At 47.0% G+C, this 24041-nt stretch overlaps 26 non-coding genes across 26 annotated transcripts; 9 read left to right on the forward strand and 17 right to left on the reverse strand.

Annotated features, from left to right (window-relative positions):
- Positions 1-468: 468 nt before the first annotated feature.
- On the reverse strand, positions 469-631 carry LOC135019859 (U1 spliceosomal RNA). Its single transcript, XR_010217364.1, has one exon. It is a non-coding gene; the product is annotated as a U1 spliceosomal RNA (small nuclear RNA).
- Positions 632-783: 152 nt separating this feature from the next.
- Positions 784-947, reverse strand: LOC135019679 (U1 spliceosomal RNA). The gene has a single exon (XR_010217201.1). It is a non-coding gene; the product is annotated as a U1 spliceosomal RNA (small nuclear RNA).
- Positions 948-1621: 674 nt separating this feature from the next.
- Positions 1622-1784, reverse strand: LOC135019834 (U1 spliceosomal RNA). The gene has a single exon (XR_010217342.1). It is a non-coding gene; the product is annotated as a U1 spliceosomal RNA (small nuclear RNA).
- A 152-nt stretch (positions 1785-1936) lies between these two features.
- Positions 1937-2100, reverse strand: LOC135019744 (U1 spliceosomal RNA). Its single transcript, XR_010217264.1, has one exon. It is a non-coding gene; the product is annotated as a U1 spliceosomal RNA (small nuclear RNA).
- A 674-nt stretch (positions 2101-2774) lies between these two features.
- On the reverse strand, positions 2775-2937 carry LOC135019786 (U1 spliceosomal RNA). Its single transcript, XR_010217300.1, has one exon. It is a non-coding gene; the product is annotated as a U1 spliceosomal RNA (small nuclear RNA).
- Positions 2938-3086: 149 nt separating this feature from the next.
- LOC135019838 (U1 spliceosomal RNA) lies at positions 3087-3251 on the reverse strand. Its single transcript, XR_010217346.1, has one exon. It is a non-coding gene; the product is annotated as a U1 spliceosomal RNA (small nuclear RNA).
- A 670-nt stretch (positions 3252-3921) lies between these two features.
- On the reverse strand, positions 3922-4084 carry LOC135019809 (U1 spliceosomal RNA). The gene has a single exon (XR_010217322.1). It is a non-coding gene; the product is annotated as a U1 spliceosomal RNA (small nuclear RNA).
- A 152-nt stretch (positions 4085-4236) lies between these two features.
- LOC135019721 (U1 spliceosomal RNA) lies at positions 4237-4400 on the reverse strand. Its single transcript, XR_010217241.1, has one exon. It is a non-coding gene; the product is annotated as a U1 spliceosomal RNA (small nuclear RNA).
- Positions 4401-5372: 972 nt separating this feature from the next.
- Positions 5373-5536, reverse strand: LOC135019907 (U1 spliceosomal RNA). The gene has a single exon (XR_010217401.1). It is a non-coding gene; the product is annotated as a U1 spliceosomal RNA (small nuclear RNA).
- Positions 5537-6210: 674 nt separating this feature from the next.
- On the reverse strand, positions 6211-6373 carry LOC135019899 (U1 spliceosomal RNA). Its single transcript, XR_010217396.1, has one exon. It is a non-coding gene; the product is annotated as a U1 spliceosomal RNA (small nuclear RNA).
- A 152-nt stretch (positions 6374-6525) lies between these two features.
- LOC135019704 (U1 spliceosomal RNA) lies at positions 6526-6689 on the reverse strand. The gene has a single exon (XR_010217225.1). It is a non-coding gene; the product is annotated as a U1 spliceosomal RNA (small nuclear RNA).
- A 669-nt stretch (positions 6690-7358) lies between these two features.
- LOC135019764 (U1 spliceosomal RNA) lies at positions 7359-7521 on the reverse strand. Its single transcript, XR_010217283.1, has one exon. It is a non-coding gene; the product is annotated as a U1 spliceosomal RNA (small nuclear RNA).
- Positions 7522-7673: 152 nt separating this feature from the next.
- LOC135019862 (U1 spliceosomal RNA) lies at positions 7674-7837 on the reverse strand. The gene has a single exon (XR_010217367.1). It is a non-coding gene; the product is annotated as a U1 spliceosomal RNA (small nuclear RNA).
- Positions 7838-8511: 674 nt separating this feature from the next.
- Positions 8512-8674, reverse strand: LOC135019865 (U1 spliceosomal RNA). Its single transcript, XR_010217370.1, has one exon. It is a non-coding gene; the product is annotated as a U1 spliceosomal RNA (small nuclear RNA).
- A 152-nt stretch (positions 8675-8826) lies between these two features.
- Positions 8827-8990, reverse strand: LOC135019696 (U1 spliceosomal RNA). The gene has a single exon (XR_010217217.1). It is a non-coding gene; the product is annotated as a U1 spliceosomal RNA (small nuclear RNA).
- Positions 8991-9134: 144 nt separating this feature from the next.
- On the forward strand, positions 9135-9250 carry LOC135019946 (U5 spliceosomal RNA). The gene has a single exon (XR_010217439.1). It is a non-coding gene; the product is annotated as a U5 spliceosomal RNA (small nuclear RNA).
- A 270-nt stretch (positions 9251-9520) lies between these two features.
- On the forward strand, positions 9521-9637 carry LOC135019990 (U5 spliceosomal RNA). The gene has a single exon (XR_010217483.1). It is a non-coding gene; the product is annotated as a U5 spliceosomal RNA (small nuclear RNA).
- Positions 9638-9923: 286 nt separating this feature from the next.
- LOC135019986 (U5 spliceosomal RNA) lies at positions 9924-10036 on the forward strand. The gene has a single exon (XR_010217480.1). It is a non-coding gene; the product is annotated as a U5 spliceosomal RNA (small nuclear RNA).
- A 4813-nt stretch (positions 10037-14849) lies between these two features.
- On the reverse strand, positions 14850-15012 carry LOC135019999 (U1 spliceosomal RNA). The gene has a single exon (XR_010217491.1). It is a non-coding gene; the product is annotated as a U1 spliceosomal RNA (small nuclear RNA).
- Positions 15013-15156: 144 nt separating this feature from the next.
- On the forward strand, positions 15157-15272 carry LOC135019939 (U5 spliceosomal RNA). The gene has a single exon (XR_010217432.1). It is a non-coding gene; the product is annotated as a U5 spliceosomal RNA (small nuclear RNA).
- A 270-nt stretch (positions 15273-15542) lies between these two features.
- On the forward strand, positions 15543-15658 carry LOC135019968 (U5 spliceosomal RNA). The gene has a single exon (XR_010217462.1). It is a non-coding gene; the product is annotated as a U5 spliceosomal RNA (small nuclear RNA).
- A 286-nt stretch (positions 15659-15944) lies between these two features.
- LOC135019925 (U5 spliceosomal RNA) lies at positions 15945-16060 on the forward strand. The gene has a single exon (XR_010217418.1). It is a non-coding gene; the product is annotated as a U5 spliceosomal RNA (small nuclear RNA).
- Positions 16061-16335: 275 nt separating this feature from the next.
- LOC135019979 (U5 spliceosomal RNA) lies at positions 16336-16451 on the forward strand. The gene has a single exon (XR_010217473.1). It is a non-coding gene; the product is annotated as a U5 spliceosomal RNA (small nuclear RNA).
- Positions 16452-23079: 6628 nt separating this feature from the next.
- Positions 23080-23242, reverse strand: LOC135020000 (U1 spliceosomal RNA). Its single transcript, XR_010217492.1, has one exon. It is a non-coding gene; the product is annotated as a U1 spliceosomal RNA (small nuclear RNA).
- A 144-nt stretch (positions 23243-23386) lies between these two features.
- LOC135019941 (U5 spliceosomal RNA) lies at positions 23387-23502 on the forward strand. The gene has a single exon (XR_010217434.1). It is a non-coding gene; the product is annotated as a U5 spliceosomal RNA (small nuclear RNA).
- A 270-nt stretch (positions 23503-23772) lies between these two features.
- Positions 23773-23888, forward strand: LOC135019969 (U5 spliceosomal RNA). Its single transcript, XR_010217463.1, has one exon. It is a non-coding gene; the product is annotated as a U5 spliceosomal RNA (small nuclear RNA).
- The last annotated feature ends 153 nt before the right edge of the window (positions 23889-24041 follow it).

Raw genomic sequence — 24041 nt, forward strand, 5'->3', positions numbered from 1 at the left:
GCATTCCTGGGGGAAGGCCTGCAGCAAATAGATTTGCATATGGTGATGTCATCCAAGCAGTGGGTCAAAGTTGGCTTCAACCCTCGTCTGCATATGAAAAGAGAAAAGGGGCGTGCAGGGCATGGTGGCCTTTTGCAGCACTTGGCTGACCCCTAGTTTGCATTAAACACCTCCACCCTCCTTCGGTGTGGGGCTCATGTTGGCTATGCCCCAGCCCCTGAAGCATTCAAGCTGATTTCTTGCAGCAGCTGGGCACTGTAACAGCTCCAGAGCTGCTCTGTAAGGCAAGTAAAAGGGTGTGGGCCCTGCAGCACTACCTGTAGTTCGCATTGTGCGTTGGAAGGCACAAAGTAAGCAGAAAGGAGGAGAAGTCAGGATAGTGCGCAAGGGCATAGAAGGGAGCGGCTCAAGAAAAGAGAAGTGGAAACAGACAGCAAACTAGGCAGGAGAGAGACCTGAGACAAAGAGATCTGAATTATACGAGAGCCGACCAGGGGAAACACAAATTATGCAGTCAAGTTTCCCACATTTGGGGAAATCACAGGAGCAGCACACCCAGAGTGCAATGGGTGAGCCTTGCCCTGGGAGAAGCACCTTCATGATCATAGTATCTCACCTGGCAGGTATGTAGGAGTTGGGCTAGAGCTGGGGAGGGTCGCTGCTCGGGTACCCCCCTGTCAAGTGAAGGAGATCAAACTGAGGCAGCACAATGGAACTCTCGAAAGAAGAACAAGGCTAGAGGAAGATCTGAGACAAAGAAATCTGACTTTTACCAGAGCTGACCAGAGGAAAACACAAACACAGTCCCCCACTACCACAAATAATGCAGTTGAGTTTCCCACATTTGGGGAAATCACAGGGGTCAGCATACCCAGAATGCAATGAATGAACCTCACCCTGGGAGAACAATCTTTATGACCATGGTATCTCCTATGCAAAATAAGTATGATTTGGGATAGGGCTGGGGAGGGCCGCTGCTCAGGCACATCTCTGTCAAGTAAAGGAGATTCAACTGAGGCAGCACAAGGGAACTCTCATCTGGGGACAACAACTGCAGGGAGAACACATATTTTCAGATGAACATGGGAGAGCAGAAGGCTGCCTAATACTGAAGCACCCCCAAACAACAAACCAAATGCAACAACTAGTGCAAGCATTCCTGGGGGAAGGCCTGCAGCAGATAGATTTGCATATGGTGATGTCATCCAAGCAGTGGGTCAAAGTTGGCTTCAACCCTCGTCTGCATATGAAAAGAGAAAAGGGGCGTGCAGGGCATGGTGGCCTTTTGCGGCACTTGGCTGACCCCTAGTTTGCATTAAACACCTCCACCCTCCTTCGGTGTGGGGCTCATGTTGGCTATGCCCCAGCCCCTGAAGCATTCAAGCTGATTTCTTGCAGCAGCTGGGCACTGTAACAGCTCCAGAGCTGCTCTGTAAGGCAAGTAAAAGGGTGTGGGCCCTGCAGCACTACCTGTAGTTCGCATTGTGCGTTGGAAGGCACAAAGTAAGCAGAAAGGAGGAGAAGTCAGGATAGTGCGCAAGGGCATAGAAGGGAGCGGCTCAAGAAAAGAGAAGTGGAAACAGACAGCAAACTAGGCTGGAGAGAGACCTGAGACAAAGATATCTGAATTATACGAGACCTGACCAGGGGAAACACAAATTATGCAGTCAAGTTTCCCACATTTGGGGAAATCGCAGGAGCAGCACACCCAGAGTGCAATGGGTGAGCCTTGCCCTTGGAGAAGCACCTTCATGATCATAGTATCTCACCTGGCAGGTAAGTAGGAGTTGGGCTAGAGCTGGGGAGGGTCGCTGCTCGGGCACCCCCCTGTCAAGTGAAGGAGATCCAACTGAGGCAGCACAAAGGAACTCTCGAAAGAAGAACAAGGCTAGAGGAAGATCTGAGACAAAGAAATCTGACTTTAACCAGAGCTGACCAGAGGAAAGCACAAACACAGTCCACCACTACCACAAATAATGCAGTCGAGTTTCCCACATTTGGGGAAATCACAGGGTTCAGCATACCCAGAGTGCAATGAATGAACCGCACCCTGGGAGAACAATCTTCATAACAATGGTATCTCCTATGCAAAATAAGTATGATTTGGGATATGGCTGCGGAGGGCCGCTGCTCAGGCACATCTCTGTCAAGTAAAGGAGATTCAACTGAGGCAGCACAAGGGAACTCTCATCTGGGGACAACAACTGCAGGGAGAACACATATTTTCAGATGAACATGGGAGGGCAGAAGGCTGCCTAATACTGAAGCACCCCCAAACAACAAACCAAATGCAACAACTAGTGCAAGCATTCCTGGGGGAAGGCCTGCAGCAAATAGATTTGCATATGGTGATGTCATCCAAGCAGTGGGTCAAAGTTGGCTTCAACCCTCGTCTGCATATGAAAAGAGAAAAGGGGCGTGCAGGGCATGGTGGCCTTTTGCAGCACTTGGCTGACCCCTAGTTTGCATTAAACACCTCCACCCTCCTTCGGTGTGGGGCTCATGTTGGCTATGCCCCAGCCCCTGAAGCATTCAAGCTGATTTCTTGCAGCAGCTGGGCACTGTAACAGCTCCAGAGCTGCTCTGTAAGGCAAGTAAAAGGGTGTGGGCCCTGCAGCACTACCTGTAGTTCGCATTGTGCGTTGGAAGGCACAAAGTAAGCAGAAAGGAGGAGAAGTCAGGATAGTGCGCAAGGGCATAGAAGGGAGCGGCTCAAGAAAAGAGAAGTGGAAACAGACAGCAAACTAGGCAGGAGAGAGACCTGAGACAAAGAGATCTGAATTATACGAGACCTGACCAGGGGAAACACAAATTATGCAGTCAAGTTTCCCACATTTGGGGAAATCGCAGGGGCAGCACACCCAGAGTGCAATGGGTGAGCCTTGCCCTGGGAGAAGCACCTTCATGATCATAGTATCTCACCTGGCAGGTAAGTAGGAGTTGGGCTAGAGCTGGGGAGGGTCGCTGCTCGGGCACCCCCCTGTCAAGTGAAGGAGATCCAACTGAGGCAGCACAAGGAAACTCTCGAAAGAAGAACAAGGCTAGAGGAAGATCTGAAACAAAGAAATCTGACTTTTACCAGAGATCAGAGGAAAACACAAACACAGTCCCCCACTGCCAACAAATAAAGCAGTCACGTTTCCCACATTTGGGGAAATCACAGGGGTCAGCATACCCAGAATGCAATGAATGAACCTCACCCTGGGAGAGTAATCTTCATGACCATGGTATCTCCTATGCAAAATAAGTATGATTTGGGATAGGGCTGGGGAGGGCCGCTGCTCATGCACATCTCTGTCAAGTAAAGGAGATTCAACTGAGGCAGCACAAGGGAACTCTCATCTGGGGACAACAACTGCAGGGAGAACACATATTTTCAGATGAACATGGGAGGGCAGAAGGCTGCCTAATACTGAAGCACTCCCAAACAACAAACCAAATGCAACAACTAGTGCAAGCATTCCTGGGGGAAGTTCTGCAGAAGACGGATTTGCATACGGTGATGTCATCCAAGCAGTGGGTCAAAGTTGGCTTCAACCCTCATCTGCATATGAAAAGAGAAAAGGGGCGTGCAGGGCATGGCGGCCTTTTGCGGTGCTTGGATGACCCCTAGTTCGCATTAAACACCCCACCCTCCTTTGGTGTGGGGCTCATGTTGGCCATGCCCCATCCCCTGAAGCATTCAAGCTGATTTATTGCAGCAGCTGGGCACTGTAACAGCTCCAGAGCAGCTCTGAACGGCAAGTAAAAGGGTGTGGGCCCTGCAGCACTACCTGTAGTTTGCATTGTGCATTGGAAGGCACAAAGTAAGCAGACGGGAGAAGTCAGGATAGTGCGCAAGGGCATAGAAGGGAGCGGCTCAAGAAAAGAGAAGTTGAAACAGACAGCAAACTAGGCTGGAGAGAGACCTGAGACAAAGAGATCTGAATTATACGAGAGCCGACCAGGGGAAACACAAATTATGCAGTCAAGTTTCACACATTTGGGGAAATCGCAGGAGCAGCACACCCAGAGTGCAATGGGTGAGCCTTGCCCTGGGAGAAGCACCTACATGATCATAGTATCTCACCTGCCAGGTAAGTAGAAGTTGGGCTAGAGCTGGGGAGGGTCGCTGCTCGGGTACCCCCCTGTCAAGTGAAGGAGATCCAACTGAGGCAGCACAAGGGAACTCTCGAAAGAAGAACAAGGCTAAAGGAAGATCTGAGACAAAGAAATCTGACTTTTACCAGAGCTGACCAGAGGAAAGCACAAACACAGTCCCCCACTACCACAAATAAAGCAGTCGAGTTTCCCACATTTGGGGAAATCACAGGGGTCAGCATACCCAGAATGCAATGAATGAACCTCACCGTGGGAGAACAATCTTCATGACCATGGTATCTCCTATGCAAAATAAGTATGATTTGGGATAGGGCTGGGGAGGGCCGCTGCTCAGGCACATCTCTGTCAAGTAAAGGAGATTCAACTGAGGCAGCACAAGGGAACTCTCATCTGGGGACAACAACTGCAGGGAGAACACATATTTTCAGATGAACATGGGAGGGCAGAAGGCTGCCTAATACTGAAGCACCCCCAAACAACAAACCAAATGCATCAACTAGTGCAAGCATTCCTGGGGGAAGGCCTGCAGCAGATGGATTTGCATACGGTGATGTCATCCAAGCAGTGGGTCAAAGTTGGCTTCAACCCTCGTCTGCATATGAAAAGAGAAAAGGGGCGTGCAGGGCATGGCGGCCTTTTGCGGCGCTTGGATGACCCCTAGTTCGCATTAAACACCTCCACCCTCCTTCGGTGTGGGGCTCATGTTGGCTATGCCCCAGCCCCTGAAGCATTCAAGCTGATTTCTTGCAGCAGCTGGGCACTGTAACAGCTCCAGAGCTGCTCTGTACGGCAAGTAAAAGGGTGTGGGCCCTGCAGCACTACCTGTAGTTTGCATTGTGCATTGGAAGGCACAAAGTAAGCAGACAGGAGGAGAAGTCAGGATAGTGCACAAGGGTATAAAAGGGAGGGGCTCATGAAAAAAGAAGTGGAAACAGACAGCAAACTAGGCTGGAGAGAGACCTGAGACAAAGAGATCTGAATTATACGAGAGCCGACCAGGGGAAACACAAATTATGCAGTCAAGCTTCCCACATTTGGGGAAATCAGAGTGCAATGGGTGAGCCTTGCCCTGGGAGAAGCACCTTCATGATCATAGTATCTCACCTGGCAGGTAAGTAGGAGTTGGGCTAGAGCTGGGGAGGGTCGCTGCTCGGGCACCCCCCTGTCAAGTGAAAGAGATCCAACTGAGGCAGCACAAGGAAACTCTCGAAAGAAGAACAAGGCTAGAGGAAGATCTGAGACAAATAAATCTGACTTTTACCAGAGCTGACCAGAGGATAGCACAAACACAGTCCCCCACTACCACAAATAATGCAGTCGAGTTTCCCACATTTGGGGAAATCACAGGGGTCAGCATACCCAGAATGCAATGAATGAACCTCACCCTGGGAGAACAATCTTCATGACCATGGTATCTCCTATGCAAAATAAGTATGATTTGGGATAGGGCTGGGGAGGGCCGCTGCTCAGGCACATCTCTGTCAAGTAAAGGAGATTCAACTGAGGCAGCACAAGGGAACTCTCATCTGGGGACAACAACTGCAGGGAGAACACATATTTTCAGATGAACATGGGAGGGCAGAAGGCTGCCTAATACTGAAGCACCCCCAAACAACAAACCAAATGCAACAACTAGTGCAAGCATTCCTGGGGGAAGGCCTGCAGCAGATGGATTTGCATACGGTGATGTCATCCAAGCAGTGGGTCAAAGTTGGCTTCAACCCTCGTCTGCATATGAAAAGAGAAAAGGGGCGTGCAGGGCATGGCGGCCTTTTGCGGTGCTTGGATGACCCCTAGTTCACATTAAACACCTCCACCCTCCTTCGGTGTGGGGCTCATGTTGGCTGTGCCCCAGCCCCTGAAGCATTCAAGCTGATTTCTTGCAGTAGCTGGGCACTGTAACAGCTCCAGAGCTGCTCTGTACGGCAAGTAAAAGGGTGTGGGCCCTACAGCACTACCTGTAGTTTGCATTGTGCATTGGAAGGCACAAAGTAAGCAGACAGGAGGAGAAGTCAGGATAGTGCACAAGGGTATAAAAGGGAGGGGCTCATGAAAAAAGAAGTGGAAACAGACAGCAAACTAGGCTGGAGAGAGACCTGAGACAAAGAGATCTGAATTATACGAGAGCCGACCAGGGGAAACACAAATTATGCAGTCAAGCTTCCCACATTTGGGGAAATCGCAGGGGCACCACACCCAGAGTGCAATGGGTGAGCCTTGCCCTGGGAGAAGATCCTTCATGATCATAGTATCTCACCTGGCAAGTAAGTAGGAGTTGGGCTAGAGCTGGGGAGGGTCGCTGCTCGGGCACCCCCCTGTCAAGTTAAAGAGATCCAACTGAGGCAGCACAAGGGAACTCTCGAAAGAAGAACAAGGCTAGAGGAAGATCTGAGACAAAGAAATCTGACTTTTACCAGAGCTGTCCAGAGGAAAGCACAAACACAGTCCCCCACTACCACAAATAATGCAGTCGAGTTTCCCACATTTGGGGAAATCACAGGGGTCAGCATACCCAGAATGCAATGAATGAACCTCACCCTGGGAGAACAATCTTCATGACCATGGTATCGCCTATGCAAAATAAGTATGATTTGGGATAGGGTTGGGGAGGGCCGCTGCTCAGGCACATCTCTGTCAAGTAAAGGAGATTCAACTGAGGCAGCACAAGGGAACTCTCATCTGGGGACAACAACTGCAGGGAGAACACATTTTCAGATAAACATGGGAGGGCAGAAGGCTGCCTAATACTGAAGCACCCCCAAACAACAAACCAAATGCAACAACTAGTACAAGCATTCCTGGGGGAAGGCCTGCAGCAGATGGATTTGCATATAGTGATGTCATCCAAGCAGTGGGTCAAAGTTGGCTTCAACCCTCGTCTGCATATGAAAAGAGAAAAGGGGCGTGCACGGCATGGCGGCCTTTTGCGGCGCTTGGATGACCCCTAGTTCGCATTAAACACCTCCACCCTCCTTCGGTGTGGGGCTCATGTTGGCTATGCCCCAGCCCCTGAAGCATTCAAGCTGATTTCTTGCAGCAGCTGGGCACTGTAACAGCTCCAGAGCTGCTCTGAACGGCAAGTAAAAGGGTGTGGGCCCTGCAGCACTACCTGTAGTTTGCATTATGCATTGGAAGGCACAAAGTAAGCAGACGGGAGAAGTCAGGATAGTGCGCAAGGGCATAGAAGGGAGCGGCTCAAGAAAAGAGAAGTTGAAACAGACAGCAAACTAGGCTGGAGAGAGACCTGAGACAAAGAGATCTGAATTATACGAGAGCCGACCAGGGGAAACACAAATTATGCAGTCAAGTTTCCCACATTTGGGGAAATCGCAGGAGCAGCACACCCAGAGTGCAATGGGTGAGCCTTGCCCTGGGAGAAGCACCTACATGATCATAGTATCTCACCTGCCAGGTAAGTAGAAGTTGGGCTAGAGCTGGGGAGGGTCGCTGCTCGGGTACCCCCCTGTCAAGTGAAGGAGATTCAACTGAGGCAGCACAAGGGAACTCTCGAAAGAAGAACAAGGCTAGAGGAAGATCTGAGACAAATAAATCTGACTTTTACCAGAGCTGACCAGAGGAAAGCACAAACACAGTCCCCCACTACCACAAATAATGCAGTCGAGTTTCCCACATTTGGGGAAATCACAGGGGTCAGCATACCCAGAATGCAATGAATGAACCTCACCCTGGGAGAACAATCTTCATGACCATGGTATCTCCTATGCAAAATAAGTATGATTTGGGATAGGGCTGGGGAGGGCCGCTGCTCAGGCACATCTCTGTCAAGTAAAGGAGATTCAACTGAGGCAGCACAAGGGAACTCTCATCTGGGGACAACAACTGCAGGGAGAACACATATTTTCAGATGAACATGGGAGGGCAGAAGGCTGCCTAATAATGAAGCACCCCCAAACAACAAACCAAATGCAACAACTAGTGCAAGCATTCCTGGGGGAAGGCCTGCAGCAGATGGATTTGCATACGGTGATGTCATCCAAGCAGTGGGTCAAAGTTGGCTTCAACCCTCGTCTGCATATGAAAAGAGAAAAGGGGCGTGCAGGGCATAGCGGCCTTTTGCGGCGCTTGGATGACCCCTAGTTCGCATTAAACACCTCCACCCTCCTTCGGTGTGGGGCTCATGTTGGCTATGCCCCAGCCCCTGAAGCATTCAAGCTGATTTCTTGCAGCAGCTGGGCACTGTAACAGCTCCAGAGCTGCTCTGTACGGCAAGTAAAAGGGTGTGGGCCCTGCAGCACTACCTGTAGTTTGCATTGTGCATTGGAAGGCACAAAATAAGCAGACAAGAGGAGAAGTCAGGATAGTGCACAAGGGTATAAAAGGGAGGGGCTCATGAAAAAAGAAGTGGAAACAGACAGCAAACTAGGCTGGAGAGAGACCTGAGACAAAGAGATCTGAATTATACGAGAGCCGACCAGGGGAAACACAAATTATGCAGTCAAGCTTCCCACATTTGGGGAAATCGCAGGGGCACCACACCCAGAGTGCAATGGGTGAGCCTTGCCCTGGGAGAAGCACCTTCATGATCATAGTATCTCACCTGGCAGGTAAGTAGGAGTTGGGCTAGAGCTGGGGAGGGTCGCTACTCGGGCACCCCCCTGTCAAGTGAAAGAGATCCAACTTAGGCAGCACAAGGGAACTCTCGAAAGAAGAACAAGGCTAGAGGAAGATCTGAGACAAATAAATCTGACTTTTACCAGAGCTGACTAGAGGAAAGCACAAACACAGTCCCCCACTACCACAAATAATGCAGTCGAGTTTCCCACATTTGGGGAAATCACAGGGGTCAGCATACCCAGAATGCAATGAATGAACCTCACCCTGGGAGAACAATCTTCATGACCATGGTATCGCCTATGCAAAATAAGTATGATTTGGGATAGGGCTGGGGAGGGCCGCTGCTCAGGCACATCTCTGTCAAGTAAAGGAGATTCAGCTGAGGCAGCACAAGGGAACTCTCATCTGGGGACAACAACTGCAGGGAGAACACATATTTTCAGATAAAAATCTTGGTCATGCTCTGGTTTCTCTTCAGAACGAACAAATCTTTCGCCTCTTACTAAAGATTTCCGTGGAGAGGAGCAAAACCGAGTTTTATCTCAATTTTTGCATGCCCCATCTTTTTGGGGTTTCTTTTACCGGTTTAAAGATAGAATGAGTGTGCTTTAATGTAAGCTCATTTGCATAGAAATGACAGTAAATGTTTATTTATGTTCAAACAGAACTTTCTTGACCATGCTACTTGCTTTAAAGATCTGGGAGCACATGGAATACAGTACAAACCATGCTTATAGCAAGGAGAAGCCAGGTGAGAAATCTGCTTTCTTTCAAATTGGGCGCTCACTTTGATCTGAATGAGGACTGCTGGCACAGCACTCAGGCGACAGGTGGAATCTTGGTCATGCTCTGGTTTCTCTTCAGAATGAACAAATCTTTCGCCTTTTATTAAAGATTATCCGTGGAGAGGAGCAAAACTGAGTTTTATCTCAATTTTTGCATGCCCCATATTATTGGGGTTTCTTTTATCAGTTTAAAGACAGAACGAGTGTGCTTTCTTGTTAGCTTTAATGTAAGTTTATTTGCATAACAATGACAATAAATGTCTGTTTCTTTTCAAGCAGAACTTTCTTGACCATACTAATTGCTTGAAAGATCTGGGAGCACATGGAAAAGAGTACAAACCATGTTTATAGCAAGGGGAAGCCTGGTGAGAAATCTGCTTTCTTTCTTTCAAATTGGGTGCTCACTTTGAGCTGAATGAGGACTGCTGGCATGGCACTCAGGCGACAGGTGGAATCTTGGTCATGCTCTGGTTTCTCTTCAGAACGAACAAATCTTTCGCCTTTTACTAAAGATTTCCGTGGAGAGGAGCAAAACTGAGTTTTATCTCAATTTTTGCATGCCCCATATCATACCTCCCAACTGTCCCGATTTTCGCGGGACAGTCCCGTTTTTTGGGGACTGTCCCGCTGTCCCACCTGCGGGCCGCAGTGTCCCGCGGTGGGGAGGACAGTTGGGAGGCTCTGTCTGTCGCTGCCCTGCTTAGCAGAGCAGCGGTGAATAGTCGCTGTGCGCACAGCGTCTATTCACTGAAGTCAGAGGGAGAGGTGGCATGCCAGCGGCTCACAGAGCGCTGGGCATGCCCCCTCAGTGCCGAAAACGGGGGCGTGACTCGCGATCGCGGGTCCTCCCGCGAAGCCATGCCCCTTTTTACTTAGGCCACGCCCTTTTTGGGAGCGCGTGCGACTTCGCCGCGCGTGTGTCCCTCTTTGCGAGCCGACAAAGTTGGGAGGTATGCCCATATTATTGGGGTTTCTTTTATCAGTTTAAAGACAGAACGAATGTGCTTTCTGGTTAGCTTTAATGTAAGTTTATTTGCATAACAATGACAGTAAATGTTTGTTTCTTTTCAAACAGAACTTTCTTGACCATGCTACTTGCTTGAAAGATCTGGGAGCACATGGAAAACAGTACAAACCATGCAGTATCACAAGAGCCTTTATTTGATCTTTCATGAAGATAGAGCAGAATTGAGGACACGTCAACAATTTCTGCCGAAGGTGGTTCATCTTTCCACATGGTGCCTTTGGCCACTGACACCTTCGTTGAGTCAAAGTCTCTGGCTGTGGTCAGAACTTTGAAAATTTATGTCACCAGAACGGTTCAGATTAGGAAAACAGAGGCTCTGTTTGTCCTGTATGCTCCCAACAGGATTGGGTGTCCTGCTTCCATGTAGACCATTATGCGCTGGATCTGTGGTAAGATTCAGCATGCTCATTCCATGGCAGGATTGCCGTTACTGAATTAGGTGAAGACCCATTCTACTAGAAAGGTGGGTTCATCCTGGGCAGCTGGTCGGGGAGTCTCGGCATTGCAACTTTGCCGAGCAGCTATTTAGTAAACACTTTTGCTAAGTTTTACAAGTTTGATACCTTGGCCGATGATAACTTCAAGTTGGGTCATTCGGTGCTGCAGAGTCGTACGCACTCTTCCACCCGTTCAAGAGCTTTGGTATAACCCCATGGTTCTTAATGTGACCCCAGCATCCTCTAGGTCGTATGAGAAAATAGGATTTTAATACCTACCGGTAAATCCTTTTCTCTTAGTCTGTAGAGGATGCTGGGCACCCGTCCCAGTCCATACTGTGTCTGCAGTTATTACTTGTGGTTATACACATGTTGTGTTATGGTTCTGGTCAGCTTTTTGCTGCAATTATTCATGCCGTTGGCTTGTGTTCTGTTGAATGCCACGTTCTGCGGCATGCTTAAGGTGTGAGCTGGTAAGATGCTCACCTTAGTTTAACAATAAATCCTTTCCTCGAAATGTCCGTCTCCATGGGCACAGTTCCTATAACTGGAGTCTGGAGGAGGGGCATAGAGGGAGGAGCCAGTTCACACCCTTTGATAGTCTTAAAGTGCCCATGTCTCTTGCGGATCCCGTCTATACCCCATGGTTCTTAATGTGACCCCAGCATCCTCTACGGACTAAGAGAAAAGGATGCCCTTGCGCACTATCCTGACTTCTCCTCCCGTCTGCTTACTTTGTGCCTTCCAACGCACAATGCAAACTACAGGTGGTGCTGCAGGGCCCACACCCTTTTACTTGCCTTACAGAACAGCTCTGGAGCTGTTACAGTGCCCAGCTGCTGCAAGAAATCAGCTTGAATGCTTCAGGGGATGGGGCATGGCCAACATGAGCCCCACACCAAAGGAGGGTGGGGGTGTTTAATGAGAACTAGGGGTCATCCAAGCACTGCAAAAGGCCGCCATGCCCTGCACGCCCCTTTTCTCTTTTCATATGCAGATGAGGGTTCCAGCCAACTTTGGCCCACTGCTTGAATAACATCACTGTATGCAAATCCGTCTGCTGCAGACCTTCCCCCAGGAAGGCTTGTACTAGATGTTGCATATGGTTTGATATTTGATGGTGCTTCAGTATTAGGCAGCCTTCCGCCCTCCCATGTTCATCTGAAAAGATGTGGTCTCCCTGCAGTTGTTGTCCCCAGACGAGAGTTCCCTTGTGCTTCCTCAGTTGAATCTCCTTAACTTGACGGGGGAGGGGCTGCCCGAGCAGCCACCCTCCCCAGCCCTATCCCAACTCATACTTATTTTGCATATGAGATCTCTTGATCATGAAGATTGTTCTCACAGGGTGAGGTTCATCCATTATATTTTAAAATAGGAAGGTACAAATTACATATTTGAATTGCATTTATGTGCTGGATTCAAATGTCCCCCCCCCCCCTTCCTTTCTCAATTGTGCCCGTCAGCAGCTATTCTAAGGTTGCTGCCAATGGGTGTGACACATTAATTTCTTCTGTGGGGTACACTGGACTCCACAAGGATTCACATTGGGGTGTAGAGTAGGATCTTGATCTGAGGCACCAACCGGCTCAAAGCTTTTGACTGTTCCCAAGATGCTCAGTGCATTCTCCTCTATAACCCCGCTTCCATGAACAGGGAGCTCAGTTTGTAGTTGGTGCCTTCAGTAGCAGGCCACTTAACAGGGGCCTGCCTCAGGCAGCCTATTCTTAGCTATAAATTTTGACAAGAAAAGAAGAACTTGTTTTATGAGAATCTACAAGGGCTGCAGCAGGCTAGGTCTAATAGACATCTTTACTGCAGCTTCATCACTCCCAGCGGCGCTGTATACTCCCGTGCCCTGGTTGCTGGGTCACTGCAGCGGAGGGTCCGGTTTCATCCTAAGGTCAGTCACACACACACCACCCTTCCGGATCACGAGGCCGCTGATGAAGGGGAGCGTGGCCGTAGGGGGTGGACCGTGTGCGCACTGGCGTGGACACTGATTACTGGGCAGCCGCTCCACTAGCCACCAGGTACAGTTAAGGAGCACAGGTCTGGGGGTTTTTCTCCTATATTAACCCAATTTTGTACTGCCCGCAGCGCATTGTGATAGGTAATAGGGCCTGATTCAGGTTGGATTGCAATCACAATAAGCGATCCAACTGCAAAAATTGCTAAGAGCATACGCATGTGCCTGCATTTTCTGCGGCACCCCGCAGAGAATGCGATCGCCTCTGCCTGTCAATCGGGGCGGGGGGGGATAGGTGGGTCAGCAACACTCCATTTCCAAGTCAGGGATGGAGCGGTGCGGGGGCAAGGCTTCAAAATGGGGTCTGCAACGGAGTAGACACAGGGGGCGTGGTCACAGCGGCTGTATGACATCACATTCAGCCGCTGTGATCACAAAAATGGTGGCGGCTTCCTGCGCGCACATACAGTCGGCACCAGCAGGAGGCTACACCATTTTTTATGATCACGCTGAACTGCAGTGCGACTGCAATTACAGCATGGTCAAGAAGGGAGGCGTCATGCTGGGTGGCCATGCCCTTTCACTGTGCAGGAGCCAGCACCGCTCACACACTAGTCCCCGGGTGCAGCCCCCAACCCCCGGGACACCCGGAGCAACAAAATGTAGATTCAGGCCACCAGGCCACGCCCCTACCTATGAAACCATGCCTCCTTTTTACCATTGCGCTGCTTATCTGCGCGCACTGCATTACAATCTCCCTCGCCACCTCTCTGGGTGTCACCAGTGATAGTGACACCTCTGCCATGCTTGTAGCAGCTGGTCCTAAGATCTACGCCTCAAGCCCTGAGTGTTTGCCCTTGTGACTTGTTGATCATCATAGCGAAGCAGATGCTTACAGAAAACTGCAGGGGCTTAGATTGAAAATAAAAAAAATGATTGGTATAAGGTAGAGAGGAGCGGGTTCGGTTCTCCGAGAACCGAATTCCCCACGAACTCCACGTTGTTTACACTGGTCCGAGGCAGGCTCGGTTGTTCCCGCCTGACTCGCAAAACCTGAACAAGGGAAAATGTCATCATCCCGCTGTCGGATTCTCGCGAGATTCGGATTCCATATAAAGAGCTGCGCGTTGCCGCCATTTTTACTCGTGCATTGAAGAGAGAGCGGAATGGACGTGGCTATGTTCTCTCAGTGGAAATCTCAATATCAGTGCTCAGTATCAGTGGTACCTTATTGCTGCTCAGTAATACTAGTAGTGTGTCTCTCCTGCTCAGTGTCAGTTCTCAGTAGTATCCTCATCAGTGCTCAGTATCACTGCTCATTGTCTTGTGCTGCATTGTGGTGCTCAGCATACTACAGTACATTACTAATAGTCCAGTGCTGCATCTTGCTGCTCAGTGTCAGTTCTAGTATCCTCATCAGTGCTCACTATCACTGTTCATTGCATTTTGGTTTTCTGTATACTACAGTAACATAGTAATATAGTAACATATAGTAACATAGTTTTTGAGGTTGAATAGAGGCAAATTGCCCATCGTGTTCAACCTGTTTTAAGTTGTGATGATTCTACATACCTGCTGAATAATGTTTTATGACTAGTTAGCTACTATAACTCATGTTACCCCCGGATTAACCATGTTGATATTTTAAGTATTATAACCTTAGATAGCTTTTTCATTCAGAAATGTATCCATTCCTTTTTTAAATCCAATTACAGAGTCCGCCATTACCACCTTCCCTGGCAGGGAATTCCACATCCTGATTGCCCTAACAGTGAAGATCATAGTATCTCACCTGGCAGGTAAGTAGGAGTTGGGCTAGAGCTGTGGAGGATTGCTGCTCGGGCACCCCCTGTCAAGTGAAGGAGATCCAACTGAGGCAGCACAAGGGAACTCTCGAAAGAAGAACAAGGCTAGAGGAAGATCTGAGACAAAGAAATCTGACTTTTACCAGAGCTGACCAGAGGAAAGCACAAACACAGTCCCCCACTACCACAAATAATGCAGTCGAGTTTCCCACATTGGGGAAATCACAGGGGTCAGCATACCCAGAATGCAATGAATGAACCTCACCCTGGGAGAACAATCTTCATGACCATGGTATCTCCTATGCAAAATAAGTATGATTTGGGATAGGGCTGGGGAGGGCCGCTGCTCAGGCACATCTCTGTCAAGTAAAGGAGATTCAACTGAGGCAGCACAAGGGAACTCTCATCTGGGGACAACAACTGCAGGGAGAACACATATTTTCAGATGAAAATCTTGGTCATGCTCTGGCTTCTCTTCAGAACGAACAAATCTTTCGCCTTTTACTAAAGATTTCCGTGGAGAGGAGCAAAACTGAGTTTTACCTCAATTTTTGCATGCCCCATCTTTTTGGATTTTCTTTTATCGGTTTAAAGATAGAATGAGTGTGCTTTAATGAAAGCTCATTTGCATAGAAATTACAGTAAATGTTTGTTTCTTTTCAAACAGAACTTTCTTGACCATGCTACTTGCTTGAAAGATCTGGGAGCACATGGAATACAGTACAAACCATGCTTATAGCAAGGAGAAGCCAGGTGAGAAATCTGCTTTCTTTCAAATTGGGCGCTCACTTTGATCTGAATGAGGACTGCTGGCATGGCACTCAGGCGACAGGTGGAATCTTGGTCATGCTCTGGTTTCTCTTCAGAATGAACAAATCTTTCGCCATTTATTAAAGATTTCCGTGGAGAGGAGCAAAACTGAGTTTTATCTCAATTTTTGCATGCCCCATATTATTGGGGTTTCTTTTATCAGTTTAAGGACAGAATGAGTGTGCTTTCTTGTTGGCTTTAATGTAAGTTTATTTGTATAACAATGACAGTAAATGTCTGTTTCTTTTCAAACAGAACTTTCTTGACCATGCTACTTGCTTGAAAGATCTGGGAGCACATGGAAAAGAGTACAAACCATGCTTATAGCAAGGGGAAGCCTGGTGAGAAATCTGCTTTCTTTCTTTCAAATTGGGTGCTCACTTTGAGCTGAATGAGGACTGCTGGCATGGCACTCAGGCGACAGGTGGAATCTTGGTCATGCTCTGGTTTCTCTTCAGAACGAACAAATCTTTCGCCTTTTACTAAAGATTTCCGTGGAGAGGAGCAAAACTGAGTTTTATCTCAAATTTTGCATTCCCCATCTTATTGGGGTTTTATTTTATCTGTTTAAAGATAGAACGAGTGTGCTTTAATGTAAGCTCATTTGCATAGAAATGACAGTAAATGTTTGTTTCTTTTCAAACAGAACTTTCTTGACTATACTAATTGCTTGAAAGATCTGGGAACACATGGAAAAGAGTACAAACCATGTTTATAGCTAGGGGAAGCCTGGTGAGAAATCTGCTATCTTTCTTTCAAATTGGGTGCTCACTTTGAGCTCAATGAGAACTGCTGGCATGGCACTCAGGCGACAGGTGGAATCTTGGTCATGCTCTGGTTTCTCTTCAGAACTAACAAATATTTCGCCTTTTATTAAAGATTTCCGTGGAGAGGAGCAAAACTGAGTTTTATCTCAATTTTTGCATGCCCCATATTATTGGGGTTTCTTTTATCAGTTTAAAGACAGAACGAGTGTGCTTTCTTGTTAGCTTTAATGTAAGTTGCCATAGATGCAGTGAAACACACGTGTAGGGCACGGCGTGTCCGCGTGTATTTGACTCATGTGAAATGTTATAAAACAAAAATATATGATTATGATGTTAGCTGTTAGTCTCCACTAATAGGGAATAGAAGCTGAGCTATAAGAAAGGAATACACTAGATATGATGTCACTTAGCAGATACAATGTCTAAAGTGCATACAGATAGCTACTAATAACTCTTGATAAGAAAGTATATCAGTGTGGGTATATTTATATGATGGGATATTGGGACTAGTGAATATATATCACTCCTGCTGTCCAGATTGGCAATAACCAGACAATTATGATAAGAGTAGAGATGTCACATGGGCTGCTATAGATATTAATTTAATGCTGTATGTGTCATTTGTTACAAATGGATACATTTTCTATGAGTCAGCCTAGCAGCTGCATGTTCTAACAGAACACTATCCTCACACAGAATCTGCTAACCTTGAGATAACTAAATGACAGTGTGTAACAGTCTCTTTACTATAAGACTGTTACAAAGTAATATATATATTTGAAGTCAGTCTAGCAGCTGTGTGTTCCAGCAGTTTATAAGACAAAGAAAATCTCCTATTGTGGAATCTAGACACATGGGACTGCTGGCCTGTGTCATACTATTTCTATGTAATACCAGTAACATGTATATAACTGTTACATAATTGTTACAAATGGATAAATCTTTGAGTCAGCCTAGCAGCTGCATGTCCTAACAGGACACCATAAATCCTTTACAGTGTAACAAATTGATTGGTAACACTTAAAGGCTGGAGAGCAGTTATATGCCTTACTAGCATACTCAATATACCACATTATTACACCAGTTACCACGATTATTGACAGCGCATTTGATATATTATATTACCCTCACACTGAGTCTGTTTACCTTTAGATAACTAAGTGACCGAATATGTAACAGTTTCTCTATCATAAGACTGTTACAAAGTGAGATAGATATATTTGGAAGTCAGTCAAACAGCTGTGTGTTTCAGCGGTTTATAAGAAAATTCCTCATTGTGGAATCTGGACCACTAAGGGTTATTATATATATAGCACATGGAATTGCCACATCTCCCTATATGATAATTTCATTACACTGTAACATAATAAGAATTAACTCTTTAACAGTGTAAATAGAGAGTAATGAATCTCTGACACATGGAATATATTATTTCTTAGATGAATTGGATAAACCATTATGACAGACACTTTGCTTCCTAATAAGAATTGAGGTGGCTATACCTCTAAGGAAAGCATTATTGCCTACGCCTAGATCAGATTAAATAAGATCTGGCTGAATATATGAAGGAAGGTTGCTATTTATATGAGAATTGGAATTGCTATATTCCTTAAGGCAACCCCACCGATTGATATATGTTGTCAATTAAGTATATCTGAACGGCTATATCTGGACCAGATTTAATAAGATCTGGCTGATTATATGAAGGAGGGCTGCTATTTATATTGGAATTGCCATATTCCTTAAGGCAACCGCACCTGTTGGTATATCTCGCCAATTAACTATATCTAAACAGCTAAATTAAAGCTATTCATCATTTTTTTAGTTTGGATATTAATAAATATGATCTTTCCATGATGCATAGAGATTTCCCTATCAAGTGATTCCTTATCCGATATAGAAAGCTATCCCCCTGTGGTATTAAATTTAGGAATATAGTCTTAGGGGACACAGAGAAATAAGTGATCCCCATCTACCTAAGCACCCCACAAATTGGAGGTTAGCTTACCGGTTATACTCAATCACCCCCACAAATTCGCCAATGGGGATGGCTTCCCGGGAGGTAACCCCTATTGAGTGAAGGGAGTATATAGGATACGACCCAGTGGTACCTGACGACATAGATACTAACAGCTATTTAATAACATTACGCTAGAAAGTGATTATTAGCAACATATATATCTATATAAACAACCCCGCCAGGGTTGTGCCTTCAAAAATAATCACACACGGACACGCTTTTTAAACCTTTTTTTCACATCTCTTTATTCTTCTTATGCACATGTATGTTAGTTCTGTGATTTTAACCTTTATGTTTCACTGCAGTTTGGGATAATAATATTAATATTTATCCAATTTTAATACATACTTAATAAAGGTTATATTTTATGATTCATTTATTCTGTCCAGTGCGTCAACAGTGCAGATTTCTTCTTGTTTTTTCTCCCAAATTCTATAACAATGACAGTAAATGTTGTTTCTTTTCAAACAGAACTTTCTTGACCATGCTACTTGCTTGAAAGATCTGGGAGCACATGGAAAACAGTACAAACCATGCAGTATCACAAGAGCCTTTATTTGATCTTTCATGAAGATAGAGCAGAATTGAGGACACGTCAACAATTTCTGCCGAAGGTGGTTCATCTTTCCACATGGTGCCTTTGGCCACTGACACCTTCGTTGAGTCAAAGTCTCTGGCTGTGGTCAGAACTTTGAAAATTTATGTCACCAGAACGGTTCAGATTAGGAAAACAGAGGCTCTGTTTGTCCTGTATGCTCCCAACAGGATTGGGTGTCCTGCTTCCATGTAGACCATTATGCGCTGGATCTGTGGTAAGATTCAGCATGCTCATTCCATGGCAGGATTGCCGTTACTGAATTAGGTGAAGACCCATTCTACTAGAAAGGTGGGTTCATCCTGGGCAGCTGGTCGGGGAGTCTCGGCATTGCAACTTTGCCGAGCAGCTATTTAGTAAACACTTTTGCTAAGTTTTACAAGTTTGATACCTTGGCTGATGATAACCTCAAGTTGGGTCATTCGGTGCTGCAGAGTCGTACGCACTCTCCCACCCGTTCAAGAGCTTTGGTATAACCCCATGGTTCTTAATGTGACCCCAGCATCCTCTAGGTCGTATGAGAAAATAGGATTTTAATACCTACCGGTAAATCCTTTTCTCTTAGTCCGTAGAGGATGCTGGGCACCCGTCCCAGTCCATACTGTGTCTGCAGTTATTACTTGTGGTTATACACATGTTATGTTATGGTTCTGGTCAGCTTTTTGCTGCAATTGTTCATGCCGTTGGCTTGTGTTCTGTTGAATGCCACGTTCTGCGGCATGCTTAAGGTGTGAGCTGGTAAGATGCTCACCTTAGTTTAACAATAAATCCTTTCCTCGAAATGTCCGTCTCCCTGGGCACAGTTCCTATAACTGGAGTCTGGAGGAGGGGCATAGAGGGAGGAGCCAGTTCACACCCTTTGAAAGTCTTAAAGTGCCCATGTCTCTTGCGGATCCCGTCTATACCCCATGGTTCTTAATGTGACCCCAGCATCCTCTACGGACTAAGAGAAAAGGATGCCCTTGCGCACTATCCTGACTTCTCCTCCCGTCTGCTTACTTTGTGCCTTCCAACGCACAATGCGAACTACAGGTGGTGCTGCAGGGCCCACACCCTTTTACTTGCCTTACAGAACAGCTCTGGAGCTGTTACAGTGCCCAGCTGCTGCAAGAAATCAGCTTGAATGCTTCAGGGGATGGGGCATGGCCAACATGAGCCCCACACCAAAGGAGGGTGGGGGTGTTTAATGCGAACTAGGGGTCATCCAAGCACCGCAAAAGGCCGCCATGCCCTGCATGCCCCTTTTCTCTTTTCATATGCAGATGAGGGTTCCAGCCAACTTTGGCCCACATCTTGGATGACATCACCGTATGCAAATCCGTCTTCTGCAGACCTTCCCCCAGGAATGCTTGTACTAGTTGTTGCATATGGTTTGATATTTGATGGTGCTTCAATATTAGGCAGCCTTCCACCCTCCCATGTTCACCTGAACAGATGTGGTCTCCCTGCAGTTGTTGTCCCCAGACGAGAGTTCCCTTGTGCGTCCTCAGTTGAATCTCCTTAACTTGACGGGGGAGGGGCTGCCCGAGCAGCCACCCTCCCCAGCCCTATCCCAACTCATACTTATTTTGCATATGAGATCTCTTGATCATGAAGATTGTTCTCACAGGGTGAGGTTCATCCATTATATTTTAAAATAGGAAGGTACAAATTACATATTTGAATTGCATCTATGTGCTGGATTCAAATGTCCCCCCCCCCCCCTTCCTTTCTCAATTGTGCCCGTCAGCAGCTATTCTAAGGTTGCTGCCAATGGGTGTGACACATTAATTTCTTCTGTGGGGTACACTGGACTCCACAAGGATTCACATTGGGGTGTAGAGTAGGATCTTGATCTGAGGCACCAACCGGCTCAAAGCTTTTGACTGTTCCCAAGATGCTCAGCGCATCCTCCTCTATAACCCCGCTTCCATGAACAGGGAGCTCAGTTTGTAGTTGGTGCCTTCAGTAGCAGGCCACTTAACAGGGGCCTGCCTCAGGCAGCCTATTCTTAGCTATTAATTTTGACAAGAAAAGAAGAACTTGTTTTATGAGAATCTACAAGGGCTGCAGCAGGCTAGGTCTAATAGACATCTTTACTGCAGCTTCATCACTCCCAGCGGCGCTGTATACTCCCGTGCCCTGGTTGCTGGGTCACTGCAGCGGAGGCTCCAGTTTCTTCCTAAGGTCAGTCACACACACACCGCCCTTCCGGATCACGAGGCCGCTGATGAAGGGGAGCGTGGCCGTAGGGGGTGGACCGTGTGCGCACTGGCGTGGACACTGATTACTGGGCAGCCGCTCCACTAGCCACCAGGTACAGTTAAGGAGCACAGGTCTGGGAGTTTTACTCCTATATTAACCCAATTTTGTACTGCCCGCAGCGCATTGTGATAGGTAATAGGGCCTGATTCAGGTTGGAATGCAATCACAATAAGCGATCCAACTGCAAAAATTGCTAACAGCATACGCATGTGCCTGCATTTTCTGCAGCACCCCGCAGAGAATGCGATCGCCTCTGCCTGTCAATCGGGGCGGGGGGGGGAGAGGGGGGTCAGCAACACTCCATTTCCAAGTCAGGGATGGAGCGGTGCGGGGGCAAGGCTTCAAAATGGGGTCTGCAACGGAGGAGACACAGGGGGCGTGGTCACAGCGGCTGTATGACATCACATTCAGCCGCTGTGATCACAAAAATGGTGGCGGCTTCCTGCGCGCACATACAGTCTGCACCAGCAGGAGGCTACACCATTTTTTATGATCACGCTGAACTGCAGTGCGACTGCAATTACAGCATGGTCAAGAATGGAGGCGTCATGCTGGGTGGCCATGCCCTGTCACTGTGCAGGAGCCAGCACCGCACACACACTAGTCCCCGGGTGCAGCCCCCAACCCCCGGGACACCCGGAGCAACAAAATGTAGATTCAGGCCACCAGGCCACGCCCCTACCTATGAAACCATGCCTCCTTTTTACCATTGCGCTGCTTATCTGCGCGCACTGCATTACAATCTCCTTCGCCACCTCTCTGGGTGTCACCAGTGATAGTGACACCTCTGCCATGCTTGTAGCAGCTGGTCCTAAGATCTACGCCTCAAGCCCTGAGTGTTTGCCCTTGTGACTTGTTGATCATCATAGCGAAGCAGATGCTTACAGAAAACTGCAGGGGCTTAGATTGAAAATAAAAAAATTGATGGGTATAAGGTAGAGAGGAGCGGGTTCGGTTCTCCGAGAACCGAATTCCCGATGAACTCCACGTGGTTTACACTGGTCCGAGGCAGGCTCGGTTGTTCCCGCCTGACTCGGAAAACCTGAACAAGGGAAAATGTCATCATCCCGCTGTCGGATTCTCTCGAGATTCGGATTCCATATAAAGAGCTGCGCGTTGCCGCCATTTTTACTCGTGCATTGAAGAGAGAGCGGAGAGGACGTGGCTATGTTCTCTCAGTGGAAATCTCAATATCAGTGCTCAGTATCAGTGGTTACTTATTGCTGCTCAGTAATACTAGTAGTGTGTCTCTCCTGCTCAGTGTCAGTTCTCAGTAGTATCCTCATCAGTGCTCAGTATCACTGCTCATTGTCTTGTGCTGCATTGTGGTGCTCAGCATACTACAGTACATTACTAATAGTCCAGTGCTGCATCTTGCTGCTCAGTGTCAGTTCTAGTATCCTCATCAGTGCTCACTATCACTGCTCATTACATTGTGGTGTTCTGTATACTACAGTAACATAGTAATATAGTAACATATAGTAACATAGTTTTTGAGGTTGAATAGAGGCAAATTGCCCATCGTGTTCAACCTGTTTTAAGTTGTGATGATTCTACATACTTGCTGAATAATGTTTTATGACTAGTTAGCTACTATAACTCATGTTACCCCCGGATTAACCATGTTGATATTTTAAGTATTATAACCTTAGATAGCTTTTTCATTCAGAAATGTATCCATTCCTTTTTTAAATCCAATTACAGAGTCCGCCATTACCACCTTCCCTGGCAGGGAATTCCACATCCTGATTGCCCTAACAGTGAAGATCATAGTATCTCACCTGGCAGGTAAGTAGGAGTTGGGCTAGAGCTGTGGAGGATTGCTGCTCGGGCACCCCCTGTCAAGTGAAGGAGATCCAACTGAGGCAGCACAAGGGAACTCTCGAAAGAAGAACAAGGCTAGAGGAAGATCTGAGACAAAGAAATCTGACTTTTACCAGAGCTGACCAGAGGAAAGCACAAACACAGTCCCCCACTACCACAAATAATGCAGTCGAGTTTCCCACATTGGGGAAATCACAGGGGTCAGCATACCCAGAATGCAATGAATGAACCTCACCCTGGGAGAACAATCTTCATGACCATGGTATCTCCTATGCAAAATAAGTATGATTTGGGATAGGGCTGGGGAGGGCCGCTGCTCAGGCACATCTCTGTCAAGTAAAGGAGATTCAACTGAGGCAGCACAAGGGAACTCTCATCTGGGGACAACAACTGCAGGGAGAACACATATTTTCAGATGAAAATCTTGGTCATGCTCTGGCTTCTCTTCAGAACGAACAAATCTTTCGCCTTTTACTAAAGATTTCCGTGGAGAGGAGCAAAACTGAGTTTTACCTCAATTTTTGCATGCCCCATCTTTTTGGATTTTCTTTTATCGGTTTAAAGATAGAATGAGTGTGCTTTAATGAAAGCTCATTTGCATAGAAATTACAGTAAATGTTTGTTTCTTTTCAAACAGAACTTTCTTGACCATGCTACTTGCTTGAAAGATCTGGGAGCACATGGAATACAGTACAAACCATGCTTATAGCAAGGAGAAGCCAGGTGAGAAATCTGCTTTCTTTCAAATTGGGCGCTCACTTTGATCTGAATGAGGACTGCTGGCATGGCACTCAGGCGACAGGTGGAATCTTGGTCATGCTCTGGTTTCTCTTCAGAATGAACAAATCTTTCGCCATTTATTAAAGATTTCCGTGGAGAGGAGCAAAACTGAGTTTTATCTCAATTTTTGCATGCCCCATATTATTGGGGTTTCTTTTATCAGTTTAAGGACAGAATGAGTGTGCTTTCTTGTTGGCTTTAATGTAAGTTTATTTGTATAACAATGACAGTAAATGTCTGTTTCTTTTCAAACAGAACTTTCTTGACCATGCTACTTGCTTGAAAGATCTGGGAGCACATGGAAA

Source organism: Pseudophryne corroboree, unplaced genomic scaffold (genome assembly GCF_028390025.1).
Source record: "Pseudophryne corroboree isolate aPseCor3 unplaced genomic scaffold, aPseCor3.hap2 scaffold_337, whole genome shotgun sequence".
Lineage (NCBI taxonomy): Eukaryota > Metazoa > Chordata > Amphibia > Anura > Myobatrachidae > Pseudophryne > Pseudophryne corroboree.